This window comes from Typopeltis vanoorti, chromosome 24 (assembly GCF_054136105.1).
Source record: "Typopeltis vanoorti isolate ZY-2024b chromosome 24, IOZ_Tvanoo_1.0, whole genome shotgun sequence".
In the NCBI taxonomy this organism is placed as follows: Eukaryota; Metazoa; Arthropoda; class Arachnida; order Uropygi; family Thelyphonidae; genus Typopeltis; species Typopeltis vanoorti.
The window spans coordinates 48,403,812-48,421,067 of NC_143572.1; the positions used below are offsets into that span (position 1 = coordinate 48,403,812).

At 36.1% G+C, this 17,256-nt stretch overlaps 1 protein-coding gene across 1 annotated transcript in view; it reads right to left on the reverse strand.

The window, feature by feature from the left end:
• The window catches only part of RasGAP1 (Ras GTPase activating protein 1), a 210,612-nt gene that overhangs the window by 165,666 nt on the left and 27,690 nt on the right, over positions 1 to 17,256 (reverse strand). The gene's annotated exons all lie outside the window — the stretch shown is intronic.

Sequence of the window (17,256 nt, forward strand, 5' to 3'; positions counted from 1 at the left end):
TTGTGAAATTTTTAAATTGTATTGTTGGCTTATTTTCTTTAATTCATAAACTGATTTTTTAAGTCATCTCTTCATTGTCTTGTAATGTAATCTAATCATCTGCTAGCATTGCATTGACAACAGTTCTGGTTAACTGGATACCTTGTTTTCTTGTTGTTTTCCATATTTTAATAATCCCATCAGTATATATATATATATATATATATATATATATATACAGGGTGTTCGGGATAAATTTGACAGTTTCGTAAGGAAAAAGAAAATCTTCTTTGTATCTATTAAATTTAATGAATTGACAAAAAAACATTACAGGCAGAGTTAATTACAATACTATCAACAAGATTTACTCAAAATAACCACCATTAGCATCGATCACAGCTTCAATTCTGCTTCGGAACCTCGAACAAGCTGATGCTACAGTCTCCCTGGGAAGGGCCGCAAAAACTGTTTTAATTTTATCCATTAACTGGGCTTTTGTATTACCGGAAGTGCGATTGGTGTCTTTTTCAACTGCGCCCCATACAAAATAATCCATGGGGTTAAGGTCTGGGGAGTTTGGAGGCCAAACATTTGGACTGGTGAAGTCGTAGAAATTTTCAGACAACCATTTTTGACTTTTCCCAGAGGTGTGACAAGGGGCCGAATCCTGCTGCCATACATACGGCCTACCATTGGCTACCCTTGTTATCCAGGGCTTGACTACAGTTAGCAACTCCACGAACAAAGCCCGAATTCCAATGCCAGGGTTCTTCAACACCTGTTCCTGCAGATTTGCGAGGAATTCTGCTGTACGAACGCAATCAGATCGTCTGCTAGGGATCTTTCTTCTTGCTACATCCTCGTAGTCACCATTGCAAGTCTCTAGTTCATGCCTGATTGTTTTTACTGTATTCAGGGAGCATTGGGCAGCAGTCGTAATATCCTTATTTTGATGGCGGGCACGAATCATCATGATACAAGTTATTCTCTTCCATGATTCAGGTGGGTTCCAGCTATCCATCCTTTCTGACATCTTGTATATGAATGAAGAAGGGTCCAAACTTTTAAATGAAGAGAAGTGTGTGTTAATACATGTAACTTACGGAAAAATATAATTAATTATAAATATGTCAAATTTATCCCGAACACCCTGTATATATATATATACAGGGTGTTCGGGATAAATTTGACAGTTTCGTAAGGAAAAAGAAAATCTTCTTTGTATCTATTAAATTTAATGAATTGACAAAAAAACATTACAGGCAGAGTTAATTACAATACTATCAACAAGATTTACTCAAAATAACCATTAGCATCGATCACAGCTTCAATTCTGCTTCGGAACCTCGAACAAGCTGATGCTACAGTCTCCCTGGGAAGGGCCGCAAAAACTGTTTTAATTTTATCCATTAACTGGGCTTTTGTATTACTGGAAGTGCGATTGGTGTCTTTTTCAACTGCGCCCCATACAAAATAATCCATGGGGTTAAGGTCTGGGGAGTTTGGAGGCCAAACATTTGGACTGGTGAAGTCGTAGAAATTTTCAGACAACCATTTTTGACTTTTCCCAGAGGTGTGGCAAGGGGCCGAATCCTGCTGCCATTCATACGGCCTACCATTGCCTACCCTTGTTATCCAGGGCTTGACTACAGTTAGCAACTCCACGAACAAAGCCCGAATTCCAATGCCAGGGTTCTTCAACACCTGTTCCTGCAGATTTGCGAGGAATTCTGCTGTACGAACGCAATCAGATCGTCTGCTAGGGATCTTTCTTCTTGCTACATCCTCGTAGTCACCATTGCAAGTCTCTAGTTCGTGCCTGATTGTTTTTACTGTATTCAGGGAGCATTGGGCAGCAGTCGTAATATCCTTATTTTGATGGCGGGCACGAATCATCATGATACAAGTTATTCTCTTCCATGATTCAGGTGGGTTCCAGCTATCCATCCTTTCTGACATCTTGTATGTGAATGAAGAAGGGTCCAAACTTTTAAATGAAGAGAAGTGTGTGTTAATACATGTAACTTACGGAAAAATATAATTAATTATAAATATGTCAAATTTATCCCGAACACCCTGTATATATATGTGTATTTTTTTTTTTTTTTTTTTTTTTTTTTTTTCAGGTAAATAATTACAGCTATCTTTCCTAAATGTGTTGAGCTCAACAGCCTGTCATGGCCAAGAACTTGGCTTCTCAGGGATAGCCATTGAAAGTTTTTTTTTTTCGTCTGTTACAAAGCAAATTATATTTGACAAAAAAATTATATATATATATATTCCTGAGCTTCTACTCGGTTGTAATGGTACATTTTAAAGAATAAATATTATTTAATGACTTAAACAGAGATAAAATATGAAGTTTTAAATGAAAATGATACAACTAGTTTCAGCCTTTTACAGCCTTCTTCAGGTATCCACTAAAGGTAGAACACAGTAATAAAAATTGAAGTTACAAAAAACTGAGAATTACAGGCAAAAAATGCAATACATAATTGACACAAAAAATCTTCTAAGATTTTTTGTGTCAATTCCTCCTCCTTAATCCTGAACATCTGAACAACAATTTGAGTTACAACATCCCTGATAGCCATGCTGCAGTTGTTCAATACTAGCATTCACGAGAACTTGCAAACTCAAATGCAACAAACAAAGCGTGTTAGATAGAACAAAAATCAGTTTATGAATTAAAGAAAATAAGCCAACAATACAATTTAAAAATTTCACAAAAGAAAACAAAAGAGGTGGATAAATATAGACCAAAGGGAAGAGAATGAGAGGGAGACTAGCCACAAGATGGCTTGACTGGTCTTACCATCTTAGGCATATGCCTAATCCTTGAAGAGAAAACGATTTCATGTCATATTATATAAATCCTATATTATTACATTCTTATCTTGCATTTTCTGCCTGTAATTCTCAGTTTTTTGTAACTTCAATTTTTATTACTGTGTTCTACCTTTAGTGGATACCTGAAGGAGGCTGTAAAAGGCTGAAACTAGTTGTATCATTTTCATTAAAACTTCATATTTTATCTCGGTTTAAGTCATTAAATATTTATTCTTTAAAAAAAAAAATATATATATATATATATATATATAGAACAGAGTCAGAGATAAGCTACATTCATGTCTAATAATACCTTGAATAATTTCAATCTCTTCTGTTAATTAACTGTATTTCTGTATCTTTATATAAACTTTGCATAGCTTGCATCAAATGTAATGGATATCCGTTTTTTTCAATATTCCATAATTTTTCCTCTGTGTATTTTATCAAGAACTTTCTCATAATTTATAAAGAAAGATGAGTCTCTAAATTAAATTCTCAACTTTTTTTGCAATAATTTGTTTAACACACAAATATTGTCTATAGATGATCTGCCATGTCTGAAACCATTTTGTTATTCTGAGAATAGATCAACCAGTCAATCAATTTCCCGATATATACATCTTGTTTGCAATATTTCTAAGTCTTTTATACAGGATTTTACTGTAAATTTTGTAACCTGTATTTGAATAGAATGATTTCTCTGTAATTTCCAAAATCATGCCTGTCTCCTTTCTTCAATATAGATATAATCATATATTTTGACCAATCTGATGGAACCTTACATTTCCTCCAACAGTTATTAACTTTAAAAATCTATGATATAAATATTCTCCACTATATTTCCAAAGCTCTGTATTTATGCTATCTAATCTGGTTGATTTTCTATTTTTTGATACCATTATTGCTTCTTTTAATTCTTCTAATCACATTGGTTCTATACCAGTACTGATTTCTTCATTATTGTTTTCTATTATTAATATGGGTCATACCATAAATTCTTTTAATGTTCTACCCATTGTTTCTCTTGTATTATGTTGATTTATGCTGTATCTCTTTCTTCACTGTTTAATTTCCTTAATATTTTATAGGCTATGTTTTGTCTTCCATTTTATTAATAATTCTGACCCAACAATCTTGGTGAGCTTTATAATAATAGCTGAAACTATGGTTTCAGCTATTATTATTATTTTCTGAGACCTCCAGGGAGTCAAGGACTCATCGAGGGAGGCTATACCCAGACCAGCTGTTATACCTTCCCTTAAATTCATTTACACTATATTGCACTCACTACCTCTAAAGGCAAACTAAACTATTCCACTCACTCACTGCTCTCTGGGAGAAATATCTAGCTCTTACTCCTTTCTTGACTGTGAACAAACTTAACTTCCATGAATGCCCTCGTGTTCTCTCCCCACCTTCCATATAACGAAAAATTTCATTAGATGATATCCTATAACACCCATTCAAAAGTTTATAGACCTCTAACATATCATCCCCTCTTTCTCCTATTAACCAAAGTCTGTAATCCACATACTCACAATCTGTCCTATATTTCTTCTGTTTTCTTGTATGCTTTTGAATGAATGATCTGTATGCAAATTCCCCCCCACCCCACCTTTATTGCATTTTCTATATCTGTGTTCCAAAATTTTGATGTTTTTCTTTTTAATATCCCCCCCCCCCCACCCCCAAGTACTTCACAGGCTACTTTATTAAAAAGTTTTCCATTCTTCTTCTTCTATATCTTCATTGATTTTGGCTTCTTTTAAGTAATCTGCTAATTGTGACTGATATGGCATTCTAATGCATGCTTTCTTCTCATCATAGATATACTTTATATGCTTGTTCTATTTCTTGTTTTTCTTATTTACTTCCTTTCTCCATTTTTAGTATTACTATTTTAGAAACTACTAAGTAATGGTATGAAATGCTATTTAAATATGTAGTGGCAGTTTTGCCTTCAAACATGTTAGGTAAATTTAATCCATGTGATTAATATTCGTATTATTATTATTCCATTTTTAAATGTTGTACAACAACATTCTATCCTACTGTCTGTGCAGACAAATGTATATCTATATTAATCTGACCAAAGTACTGGTGTCGAGGCTAACTGGTGAAAGGACGTACTGTCGGAGAGCTCCTGAAAGATTTTTGATTTTTGTTGATTTATTAATATTTTGTTAGATTTAATTGTGTAATTTTAGTATATTATTGTAGTTTTATTAGTGTAGTTAGTGTACTAAAGTGTTTTATAACATAATCTATGTCGGAAGTAGCCGCTAGAGGGATTCGTAGTGTGTAGTGTTCATGAAAGCTCCAGATAAGATAAACGTTATTTTCAGTTATCGTTGATAAATTTACTTTAATATTGCGTAGGTTTGTTTTGCCTTGCGTATCTCTTAGTGTGTCTGTTTGTGTGTTTTTGGTGTTTATAATTTATAATTTGATAAAATACGTCACTAGTAAGTATGGCTCCAGTACGAAGGAAAATGGCGGCCAGTAATGATGGTTCGCCATCTTCTTTCAAGAACGGTAATGTAAAGGAGATGATTTAGTGTACTATCTGTGAAATGTGCGCTTTGCGGAGTGCGGTCAGAGTGTGGTTAGATGATAATAAAGGAGTGAATGTGTGTAGAAAATGTAGGGAGAATGAGGAATTGAAGTATATTTCGGATCGCGAGTGTGATATTTTTGTCAAACTTCAGAATGAAGAAAATAGGGATATGACAAGAAACGGCGAGGTTGTACCAAAGAATTGTGAGAGTGTGAATGATAGTATTAATGGTTTTACAGAGAATAAAAAAGATGAGATAGATGCAATGAGTGAGATCGCGTTGTTGAATGGTGCGATACAAAGGGCAAAACAGCAGCTAGAGTGTATGAGCAAAAGTCGACTGAATGAACCAACCAATAATAAAAAGTATGACAGGAAAAATAGGCGTGTGAGTGTGAACATGAACAAAATGAAGGATAGAGTGCTGTATGGAGACTCGTTAGTACGAGATGTGTTAGTAGAGGATTTGACAAAATCGTACCAACCTGGTGCGACCATAAAGGATGTAACTGAGTCTATTAGAGAGCAAAAGGAAAGGGTGAAAGAAATGATTGTTGTGGCAGGTACGAATGATTTGAAAGAGATAAAATGGAAATGATAGAAGACCTGAATGAATTGTTTGAGGTAGCAAAAGAAAAGAGTGAGAGAGTTAGAATGATTAGTCTTTTGCCACGGTATGACAGTGAAATGTTTAAAAAGAGGGCCATAATTGCGAATGACTTTATGTGTGGGTTATGTATGACGAGTGGGGTGGAATTTGTGGATGTGTGGAGCGAGTTCGATGGGCGAAAGGATCCATATAAGATGGATGGCTTGCATTTGAATGGTTACGGTGTAAGGAGACTTGAGAAAGTGTTGCTGAATGTAATGGATGTGCAAATTCAACGAAACTAGATTTATTAAGGGGGGGGGGTAGATTACAGTCCTTTGGGAGGCAGTTGAATGTATGAATGAATATAATATGCCCGAGCGAATAAGGACAACAAATCAGAGTGGGATAGTTAATATAAGGCATCAAGGTAGGGTTGGGGCTAATAGGGGTCTTAAATTCAAGTACACTAATGCTAGGAGTATTAGGAACAAGAAGGAAGAGTTTTTGGCCATGGCTGGCATTTCCAGACCACAGGTTATTGGTATTAGTGAATCATTGCTGACTGTAGAAAGCTAGTGGGATTGAATGTGATGGATATAGTGTGTTCAGGAATGACAGGGAGAATAAAATGGGGGGAGGAGTATTGTTGATGATAGCTGATGAGCTACAGCCAAGGAGAATAGAAGTTGAATTGCAGGATAGAGAAAAGAGCACATTTGAGGCCATTTGGTGTGAGATTGTGGCTAGCAGAACTAAATATACAATTGGGTGCTGCTATAGACCAGGTGATGGAAAAGATGGTGGTGACAGTATGCACAAGCAAATAGAAGAAATGAGTGGAAGGAAGGTAATTATTATAGGGGATTTCAACTACGGTCACATTGATTGGAGTGAGGGGAGGACACACGGGAGGAAGGAATTGGATTTTATGCGGTTATTCAGGGATAACTATCTGCGACAGCATGTAATGGAAAATACCAGGGGTCAGAGAGCGCATGACCTAGTAATTACATCTGAGGATTTGGCTGTAACAGATATGACCACATTGCCACCAATTGGTGAGAGTGATCATAGGGTCTTGACTTGGGAGGTGGCTAAAGGTGTGGAATTTTCAATTAAGACAAGGGACATGTGGAATTATCGGGCTGGAAAGTATGACAAGCTTAGGAGTTTGATTGGTTCAGATATTATGCAAACATTTCTTAACTACCTCCAGCAATGGCTGACTGTATACCTAGAGTCCGAATAATAAATCAAGTAGGGGTTAAATGGATGAATAACACCATTAAGCTTGAGCTGCAAAAAAAGAAACAACTATGGAGGGAATTTAAGGAGAAAGGTGACCGGCAGGCACATGAATGGTATAAAGCGCAGGCCAGAAGGGTAACGAGTGTGGTAAGAAAAGCAACAAAGGATTACGAAAGAACATTGGCCATGCAGGCTAAAGAGAATCCTAAACAGTTTTTTAGATATGTAGCAAGTAAAAGGAAAAATGTACATGGCAGAATGATTTTAAAGAATGCCGATGGTAGAGAGGTAACTGAATCAGTTGATATAGTTGAGTTACTGAGTGAGCACTTTGCAAGTATATATCATCCAGGTGGTGACATTGCAGAAACGAATAAACCAGTAGAGTATACGGGAATTGTGGTGAATGAAGTGGAGGTGAGTAGTCTATTGCATAATTTCAATGCCAATACATCTGTGGGATTGGATGGTATACCAGTTCGTGTCGTACGAGAAGCAGCTAAAGAATTGTCAGTACCCTTGACCATTTTGTTTAATCTGAGTCTGGGGTCTGGGTTAGTCCCAAGGGGGTGGAAAGAGGGGAAAATAGTTCCACTGCATAAAGGTAGTTCCAAGACTGCTGTTGTAAATTACCGACCAATTAGCATATCAGGAATCATTGTCAAGGTCTTAGAGAAATTAGTCAAGAAAAGAATACAGGAGTGGATAGATGAAAATGGGATATTGTATGGGGGACAACATGGTTTTGTGAAGGGTAGATCATGCCTCAGTAACTTGCTCACGTTTTATAACACAGTGACGGCTGAACTGGATAGGGGTAATGGGTTTACAGTGATACTACTGGACCTTGCCAAGGCCTTTGACAGGATACGATACCACATGGAACCCTAATCAGTAAGCTGGAGCAGATGGGGATAGATATAGGGTTGGTGAGATGGATAGGAGGGTGGTTAAAGGAGAGATACTAGAGAGTGGTTTATGCAGGAGTGGAGTCTAAAAGATGGCTTGTGACTAGTGGTGTGCTGCAGGGCTCTGTTCTTGGACCACTGCTTTTCAATTTGTTCATCAATGATAGAGGAAAGGATTTGAGAGGAAGTGTTCACTTGTTTGCTGATGATGCAAAGTTGGGTAGAGCAATTGTGAGTGCACAGGATGTCAAAATTTTACAGGATGATTTGGATAGTTTGGAGGACTGGGCTAGGAAAAATGGATGTCAATTTAATGTGGCAAAGTGTAAGGTTATGCACTTTGCGGTGAAAAGAATAGCAGCAGTATATCGCATTGGTGGAACCATACTCCAGGAGATTCATGAGGCCAGGGATTTGGGAGTGTTGGTGGATAGGGAATTGAAGTTTAGGGGGCACATTGCAAAAGTGACTAAATCAGCTCATCAAATCACTTGGCTTCTGAAAAATACTTTAACATACAGAAACAAACAAGTTGTTGTTCCTCTGTATCGAGCCTTGATAAGACCCCACCTGGACTTCTGTGCCCAGTTATGGGCACCAAGGTTTCTTCGTGATGGGGAGGAAGTGGAGAGGGTCCAGAGACGAGTGACCAAGACGATAGAAGGTCTGTGGAATGAACCTTATGAGAATAGGTTGAGGATTTGTGGGTTGCAGAAATTGGACAATAGGCGAAGGAGGGGTGATATGATTGAGACATTCAAATTACTGAAGGGTTTTTATAAGATTGATCCAGAAGATATTTTTGAAAATATGACTGGTGGTGGGAGGACTAGGGGCCATCCATGGAAGCTGGGCAAGAGCGTGGTTGACAAGGGTGTTAAAGCTAGGTTTTTTACTTGGAGAGTGGTGAATGAGTGGAATAAGCTTCCAGAGTCTGTTGTGGGTGCTACGACCGTGAATGAGTTCAAGGCAAGGTATGATAGATACTGTGTCAATGTCGAATAGTTGCTCTTGACATGATGTTAGGGCCTCCCTTGATGAGTCTGTCGACTCCTTGGAGTTGCCCAGAACAATAACAATAATAATAATAAAGTATCTTTCGTCAAAGATCAACAGGCTATTCATATTCCTGATGACACTGCTGCAATCTTTATTTCTAATTTCATTCTGAAACAATGGTTTATGAATAGGGTAATATATACTTCCAAACTCACATTCACTTTGTATTTCCTTGAACATGATCAAAATTAATGTTGGTGGATCTCAGCCTAAGAAAAAAGATAACAATCACAAAGTAGTGTTTTCTACACTGTCCCTTGCTTACATGATACTAACAATAAGGTCTTTTTTGAAAGTCAGTTATTATACTATGGACTTGAACCATCTTGAAATTATGAGTTCTAGTTTTTGTTTACGCTTTCTTATTTGAGATTCAACAAAATGCAGGCAACTACTTCAGGTGATACAGTTTACTTTCACATTGAAATGTCTTGACTGAAACCTCACAGGTACAATGCTATGCTAAAAGAAATTTCCTATAGCAAGTTATCTACTATGATAAACTATTGTTGTGGTTCTTAAGAGTTTGCAGTTGTGAGAGTTGATTGTATAATAATTTGTATAGGTTTGAAATATTATTATGCAAAGTATTCATTTTTCAGCCAAAGTATGTAATTAATATTATTATTCTCCCATATAACCAGATCTTAGATAATTAACCAACTGATTAAAACTATCTTTGAGTAATGTGCTCACTTGATTCCTTCTCTGCACTCCCACACCAGATTCCCATATAAAAGGAATTGTATATATTTTATAAAATGACTAACATTGTAAAGTTCTTTTTGATACAGACTCAAATAATTTATGGATTTTTGGAAAGATGAGTTTGGAAACTTCATTCTTTATTAAAGGCTTTAATTTTAAAAAAACATTTTTTAAATTAAATTAAAATTAGTGAAATGCACATCAGTCTTTTTTTTTGCAAGCCATGATTGCAATTATGATTTGACCTGTGTTATACTATATATCTATAAAAAATATTAACTATTATGAGTTCTGAAAATATTATATAGAAAATTACAAACTTATATAAATATATAAATAAGATATTATAAATCAGTAAACTATTCCAAAAAAAAAAAAAAAAAAAATCAGGTAACCTTTTTTTTGTTCCCATATAGGGAGTAGGTGAGGAAGTTTTAACCCTATTTTACTTTTGGAGACTGAGTGGGCAGTTCAATCTCCACTGGTAGTCAATCAGAGACAGCTGGTCCAAGGCTATCACTAATTAATCGGTACGCAGTGAAGAAGGCAGCTAGCAAGTGCCGCATCTCGTGGTCCCTAACACAATATTTTTAATGTCGAAAATAGTGTGGATTTGGCAGGCGATTTTCATGAGTTCATGGGACGAAAAACATGAGTTTCCGGGAGAAAAAAACCGCTCACCCGTGCCAGAGATTGACTAGCTCGGGAATCGGAGAAGTAAAGGCTTAGAAAATGTTCCTCTAGTCGATGACTAGATTCGAACCAAAGTCTTTCGTCGTAGAGTGCAAACGCCACTTCTACTGAGCTAACCATAATAAGATATTAATAATTACTTTAATCAAAAACATAACATTTCATCCTAATTACATAGGACCTCTTCAGGTGTTAAACGACAACTAGTAGACAAAGCAACAGTAAAATATTAACAAGGTGACAACCATCATATAACAATACATAAGAATCTGATGATTTTAAAAACATTTCTATTTATGTATTGCATTGTTGAGCACGTTATGCGTGTTTACAAGGGTGGTCTGAAAAGTTTTTGGCCTGGACCATAGAGGGCAACACTATATGTTTTGGGATGCTAAAGGTATTTTGTTTATTAATTATCTTGAAAAGGGTAAAACAATAACCAGGGAATATTATTCCAATCTTTTAACCAGACTAGACAAAAAAATTCGTGAGAAAAGACCCGGTTTGCAGAATTAAAAAATCATCTTTCATCAGGATAATACACCTGCCCACAAAAGTGTTTTGGCAATGGGAAAATTAAGAGATCTGCACTATGAATTGTTGGAACATCCACCCTATTCCCCAGATTTGGCTCCCTCTAACTTTTATCCCAAAACTAAAACTCTTCCTTGCTGGTCAGTGTTTTTCTTTGAATCAAGAGGTGATTGCAGCTGTAGAGGGGTATTTTGTAGATCTTACTGAGAACCACTACAGGGATGGGATAATGACACTGGAGCATCGCTGGAATAAATGTATTAGTATTAAGGAAGATTATGTTGAAAAATAAAAATAATTTTGAAATTATAAATTCGTTTTTTCATTGTTAGAGAACTTTTCAGATCACCCTTGTATATATATCAATACCTGGGGTAGAAAAAACTATTAAAAACTTCGCCGTCCGGTAGCATCCTCTAGCAAGAGGGTTGCAGCAGATGAGCAGCTCTTCTCCATTTCTCTCTGTCTGTCGTCTCTGTCATTCTTAAACCAGTCCATTCCACGATGTCATTGAATCACTCTCTAGTTGGTCTTCCACGTCTTCTCTTTCCCTCAACTTTCCCTTGTAATATAGTTCTTGTCAGGTGTCCCTGACAATAAACTTGAAAAGTGAAAAGGCAACTGGAGTAGATTATATTTGACCAGAAATGCTTAAGTATGTCGGTATAAAAGTTTTCAGTCGTTACACTGCATAATTAAAAGGGCCTGGTCAGAAGGTCAAATTCCAGATGACTGGAGTAGAGTTCTAATAGTTTCCATCTATAAAAAAAGGAATAAAGCTGAATGTGATAATTACAGAGGAATTTCTCTACAAAGTGTGCCAGGTAAGATTTATGCAAACATACTTGAAAAGAGGCTGAGAAAGATTGTGGAAGAGAAACTTGGAGAAGAATAAAGTAGGTTCTGGCCAAAGAGAGGTTGTGACGTCCCAATTTTCACTTTACAACAAACAGCTGAGAAATCATGGAAATATGACAAGGATCTATAATTAAGATTTGTAGATCTGGTAAAGGCATATGACAAGATGCCCAGAGAAACATTGCAAAACACTACAATTATATGGGGTAAATGGAACATTATACAGAGCAATACAGAGTCTTTATTTAAGTAAACAGTCAGCAGTTAGAATTGAAGGAAATATAGAAAGACGGTTTGATGTAAAATCAGGGGTAAAACAAGGATGCACATTATGAAAGTGGTATTAAGACTGATATTAGAATTGGACATTTCAAAGTTTGTTCTTTGCTTTATGTAGATGATGTCTCTTCAATACATCTTGTGCATGTAGAAATAAGGGAATGGAATTTCTAGAATTCTTGAGGGACAAATGTCTTAGGCAACATGTAATAGAGGAAACAAGAGGTTCAAGAATTTTTGATTTGGTCATAGCATCAGAAGAGTTGATAATAACTGAGATGATATCTCTCTCCCACCACTTGGAGAGAGTGACCATGTGGTTTTGACTTGGAAGATGAATAGACATGCAGGAGTATCAAAGAGATGGGAACATATGTGGAATTATAAGGCAGGTGATTATAATAGTCTTAGATATCAACTTGGTGAAGTTTCATGGAGGGAGGAATTGGAAGGCCAGGATATCATTAGTACTTGGAAAATTGTGAAGGAATATTTGTTAGCAGCAATAGTAAACTGTATTCCACAAGTAAAGAAGAGGACACAATTTGGAGTAAAGTGGATGACAAACAATATTAAACAGGAACTGCATGTGAAGAAGCAGCTATGGAAGAGATATAAGGAGACAGGTGAAGAGCAGATGCATGAAGAACATAAGACACAGGCTAGGAGAGTGACTAGTATGGTAAGGAAGGCAAAACTGGAATATGAGAAGAGATTGGCTCTTAGATCCAAAGAAAATCCTAGGGAATTTTTTAGCTATGTGGCCAGTAGGAGGAGAATGACGGTGGAAGAATGATATTGTGGGATAAAAATGGGAATAGAGTGAATGATGCAGAGGACATAGTGGAATTGTTCAATGAACACTTTATTGGAGTATTTCATCCTGGAGGAGTAAATTTTAATACTAGAGAGATAGGGCAGGTTCGAGATTTAGAGGTGCAGGAGGAGAGTGTGTTCCAAATATTGAGTACTCTGGATGTAAGTAAAGCTGTGGGACTGGATAGTATTTCACCATGAGTTTTCAGAGAATGTGCTAAAGAACTGACAGCTCCTTTGACCTGGCTTTTCAATGAAAGTCTGGCTACAGGAAAGGTGCCCAGGGAATGGAAGGAAGGAAGGAAGGAAGGAAAGATAGTGCCATTGCATAAGGGCAGTAGCAGACTGGAAGTGTCTAATCATAGGCTAGTTTGTGAGTCATCAGTAGTTGTTAAGATCTTGGAGAAATTAGTGAGGGACCGTATACAGCATTAGGCAGATGAGGGTAATGTTATCAATGAGAGTCAACATAGATTTGTTAAGGGGCGCTCTTATTTTAGTAATATGCTAGCCTTTTATAATAAAGTTACAAGAGCAGTCGATGAGGGAAAAGCATATACTGCCATTTTCTTGGACTTAGCAAAGGCATTTGACAGGGTGCCACATGATAAACTGATATTTAAGTTGCAGCACATGGGTTTGGATATTAGGTTGGTCATTTGGATTCAGGATTGGCTGTCCGATAGGTATCAGAGAGTTGTGTATGGTGGGGCAGTTTCAAGGAGGCAGAGGGTTACAAGTGGGGTCCCACAGGGCTCAGTACTGGGACCTATATTGTTTAACCTCATCAATGACATTGTCAGTGGATTGCAAGGGGATATTCAGTGTTTGCAGATGATATGAAGCTGGGAAGGGTTATTAGTAATAGTGCAGATTTGGCAGCCCTGCAAGAGGATTTGAATAAGCTAGACAAGATGGGAAAATGACTGGGGGGTGTTGGCTTAATGCAGCAAAATGTAAGGTCTTGAAGTTTGGGATGCTGATGGGACGCTCCATACTCTATTGGAGGAGCTATACTGGAGGAAGTAGGGGAGACGAGATCTGGGGTTGATGATTGATAGAAACCTGAAATTCAGGGGGAAATATTGCAAAGGTGGAGAAGGTAACACAGAGGATTGCTGCAATAATGAGAAGGACGCTGACCTGCAGAGATAAAAGCGTTATCATTCCGTTGTATAAGACCCTAATCAGACCACACTTAGACTACTGTTCTCAGATTTGGTCCACAGGATTTGAAGGGGATAAATTAACTGTGGAAAAGGTACAAAGGCAGATAACAAAGATGGTTTCAGGACTGTACAATGTTAATTATGAGGATTGGCTGAGGGAGTGTGGACAGCAGAGTTTGGTGGACAGAAGAAGGAGAGGTGATATGATTGCTACTTTTAAACTGTTGAGAGGTGGTTACAGAGTTGACACTGGGGAGTTCTTTCGCTTGGTTGAACAGTGGGAAGGAGTGATGACAAGGGGCCATCCCTGGAAGTTATGGAAGGAAACTGTGAGCAAGAGGGTGAGGAGTAGTTTTTTTGCATTGAGGGTGGTTGAACCATAGAATTCATTGCCTGATAGAGTGGTGAGAGTGAGAATGGTCAATGAGTTTAAGGTGTGGTATGATAGACTGTGTTTCTTAGAAGAGACCTCCTGCAAGGAGTCTTTTGACTCCATGGAGGCTGAATAATAATAATAATAATATTCAATCTTGATTTAATAGAAAAGTCTCGAGGATTCTCTAACTAAATTGAATAGCATCTGTAATAAATTTGAAATGAAATCAGCAATAAAAAAAGACCAAAACTATGAAAACAGGCAAAAACAATGAACACAAACTGCATTCTGAATGGAGAGCCTACAGACAAGTAAAATCTTTCAGCTATTTAGGCACTGGTTTTAGTGAATATGGCAATTTAAATCTCAAAATAGACAACAGAATAAACAAAGCTGGTATGTTGAGTAGCCAGCTGAATAAATTTATATGGAATAAGAGAGAAATTAGCTAAAACATCAAACTAGCAGTGTACAAGATGGTGCTCAAACCAGTTTTAATTTATAGATCTGAGAGTTTGGTTAATCCACAGATATGAGGGTTCTGAGAAAAATTAAAAAAATGAACAGAATTTCTATGTTCCTACCAATTTTCATAGTTTTGTTGATCTACCGATTTTCATATGAAATTTGTTATAGCTGCATTCAGTCCAGTTAGAAAATGCTGGAGACTTGTACTGGATTTATTTAGGAGTACATCTGTATAAAGAAAATAGCTAAGTTTGATATATCTAATTCTAATATCAGGTTTGAAATCACTTTCTTTCATGATATGATCCACATTATGAATAAAAGTGAAGACAATGTGTACCCTTGTCTTACACCTGATTTTACATCAAACCACTTTCCTGTATTTCCTTTCTGACTGCTGATTTACAACATAAATATAGACTGTATTGCTCTATGTAATGTTCAATTTACCATGTATAACTGAGTGTTTTAAAAAGCTTTTCTCTATGTACCCTTTTGTCATAAGCCTTTTAAGATCTATTACACTAAGTACAGATTTTTGTTATATTCCCACAAATTCTGAACAATTTGTTGTCAAGTGAAAATCTGATCTTGAATACTTCTATTTAGCCTAAACCTAGCTTGTTCTTCTCCAAGTTTCTCTTCCACAATTTTCCTTAACCTCTTCTCTAGTACGCTTACATAAATCTTACCAGGGACACTAATTAAGGAATTGTTGTATTTCTCTTTTCATAAGCGGGAACTATTAACAGCCCTACTGCAATCATCTGCAATATTGGAATTTGATCTCACCAGGTCTTCTGAATTATGTAGTGTAGCCACTATAAAATATCTTCATATTTGCAGTATTTCTGGTTGGTATCATCTACTTCAGCTTCCTTTCAACATTTTAGGCTTTTGATAGCTCTATCTACCTCAAGTATCAACATGTACTTCTGTTTGAATGCTTCCTGAATATTTTATAGTACTATTCTGTCACTGCTTATTTCATTTAACATTCTTTTTTGAAAGACTGTTAAATGACAGTTTTTATGTCACATTTGTCATTTCTGATTCCTTTTACACACTCTTCCTTCCATTTTTAAACTTTTTCAATAGTCTACAGAATAGTTTGCCTCATATTTCTTTTATATTCTTAAAAAAATCTTCCCATGACTTTTATTTAGCTATTTTTACACATAGCTTAGCTCTCTTACATTTTTGTTATATTATCTTATGACATCTGCCAACTTATTTACTAAGAACATTCAGTATGCTTTCTTCTTTTTCTGTATTACTTCTCTAACTTCTTGTGTCCCCCGTTAAGCTCTTATTTTTCTGTCCCTGCAGACAATTTCAGATGCCTCCCTAGATGAATCCATCAGCGTTTTCTTCAAAGTTTGTCAGTGAGACTCCAAGGTTTAGTTCTTGTTTTCAAACTGCTTAATTTTTTCTTTAATAATGTTTGTATACTTGAATCTACAGTTCACCTGAAAAAGCTGCTCAACTTTAATTTTTCTTAAAGCATTCTTGCACGTTGTTCTTTTCAATGCAATATCCAATTTTATTCTGCTTCTAAGTGATGATCATTCCCAATTTCAAACTGTATATCCTTGAATTTTGAACTAGCATGCATATATCGCTATCAACAATAATAAAATCAAAAAAGCTTTTCTTATTTCATGTATCTTCTTTCCATGTAAATTGGTGTGTATTTTTATATTGGAACTCAGTGTTACTAATGATTATTCTGCAACTTAAACAGAAATCTAGACAGTACTGTTTAATATTAGTTATCCTTTTCTCCAAATTTTCCCAAAACATTTCTATATGTCTGGGATTCATTTCCTACTCTGGAGTATAGATCTCCATCAAGTACCAAATAAAAACTTTGAAATTTTTATTACAGATACTCTTGATAAGTGGATATAGAGCAAAATTAGTCTCATTTTTGTTATTTTTCATCCCTTGAAATGGCCTAACTGGCCTTTTGAAAAAAAAATAAATATATATATATATATATATATATATATATATATATATATATATATATATATATATTGTTGCACATTTCATCATATTTACTGGGAGAGACTTTGTACCATGTTTGGTAGAAAGGATTTGGCAGGATTTGTGGATTATACAACCTTGAACCATTTATGGTTTGAAAATGTATTAAAGCCTAGCAAATCTTTGTG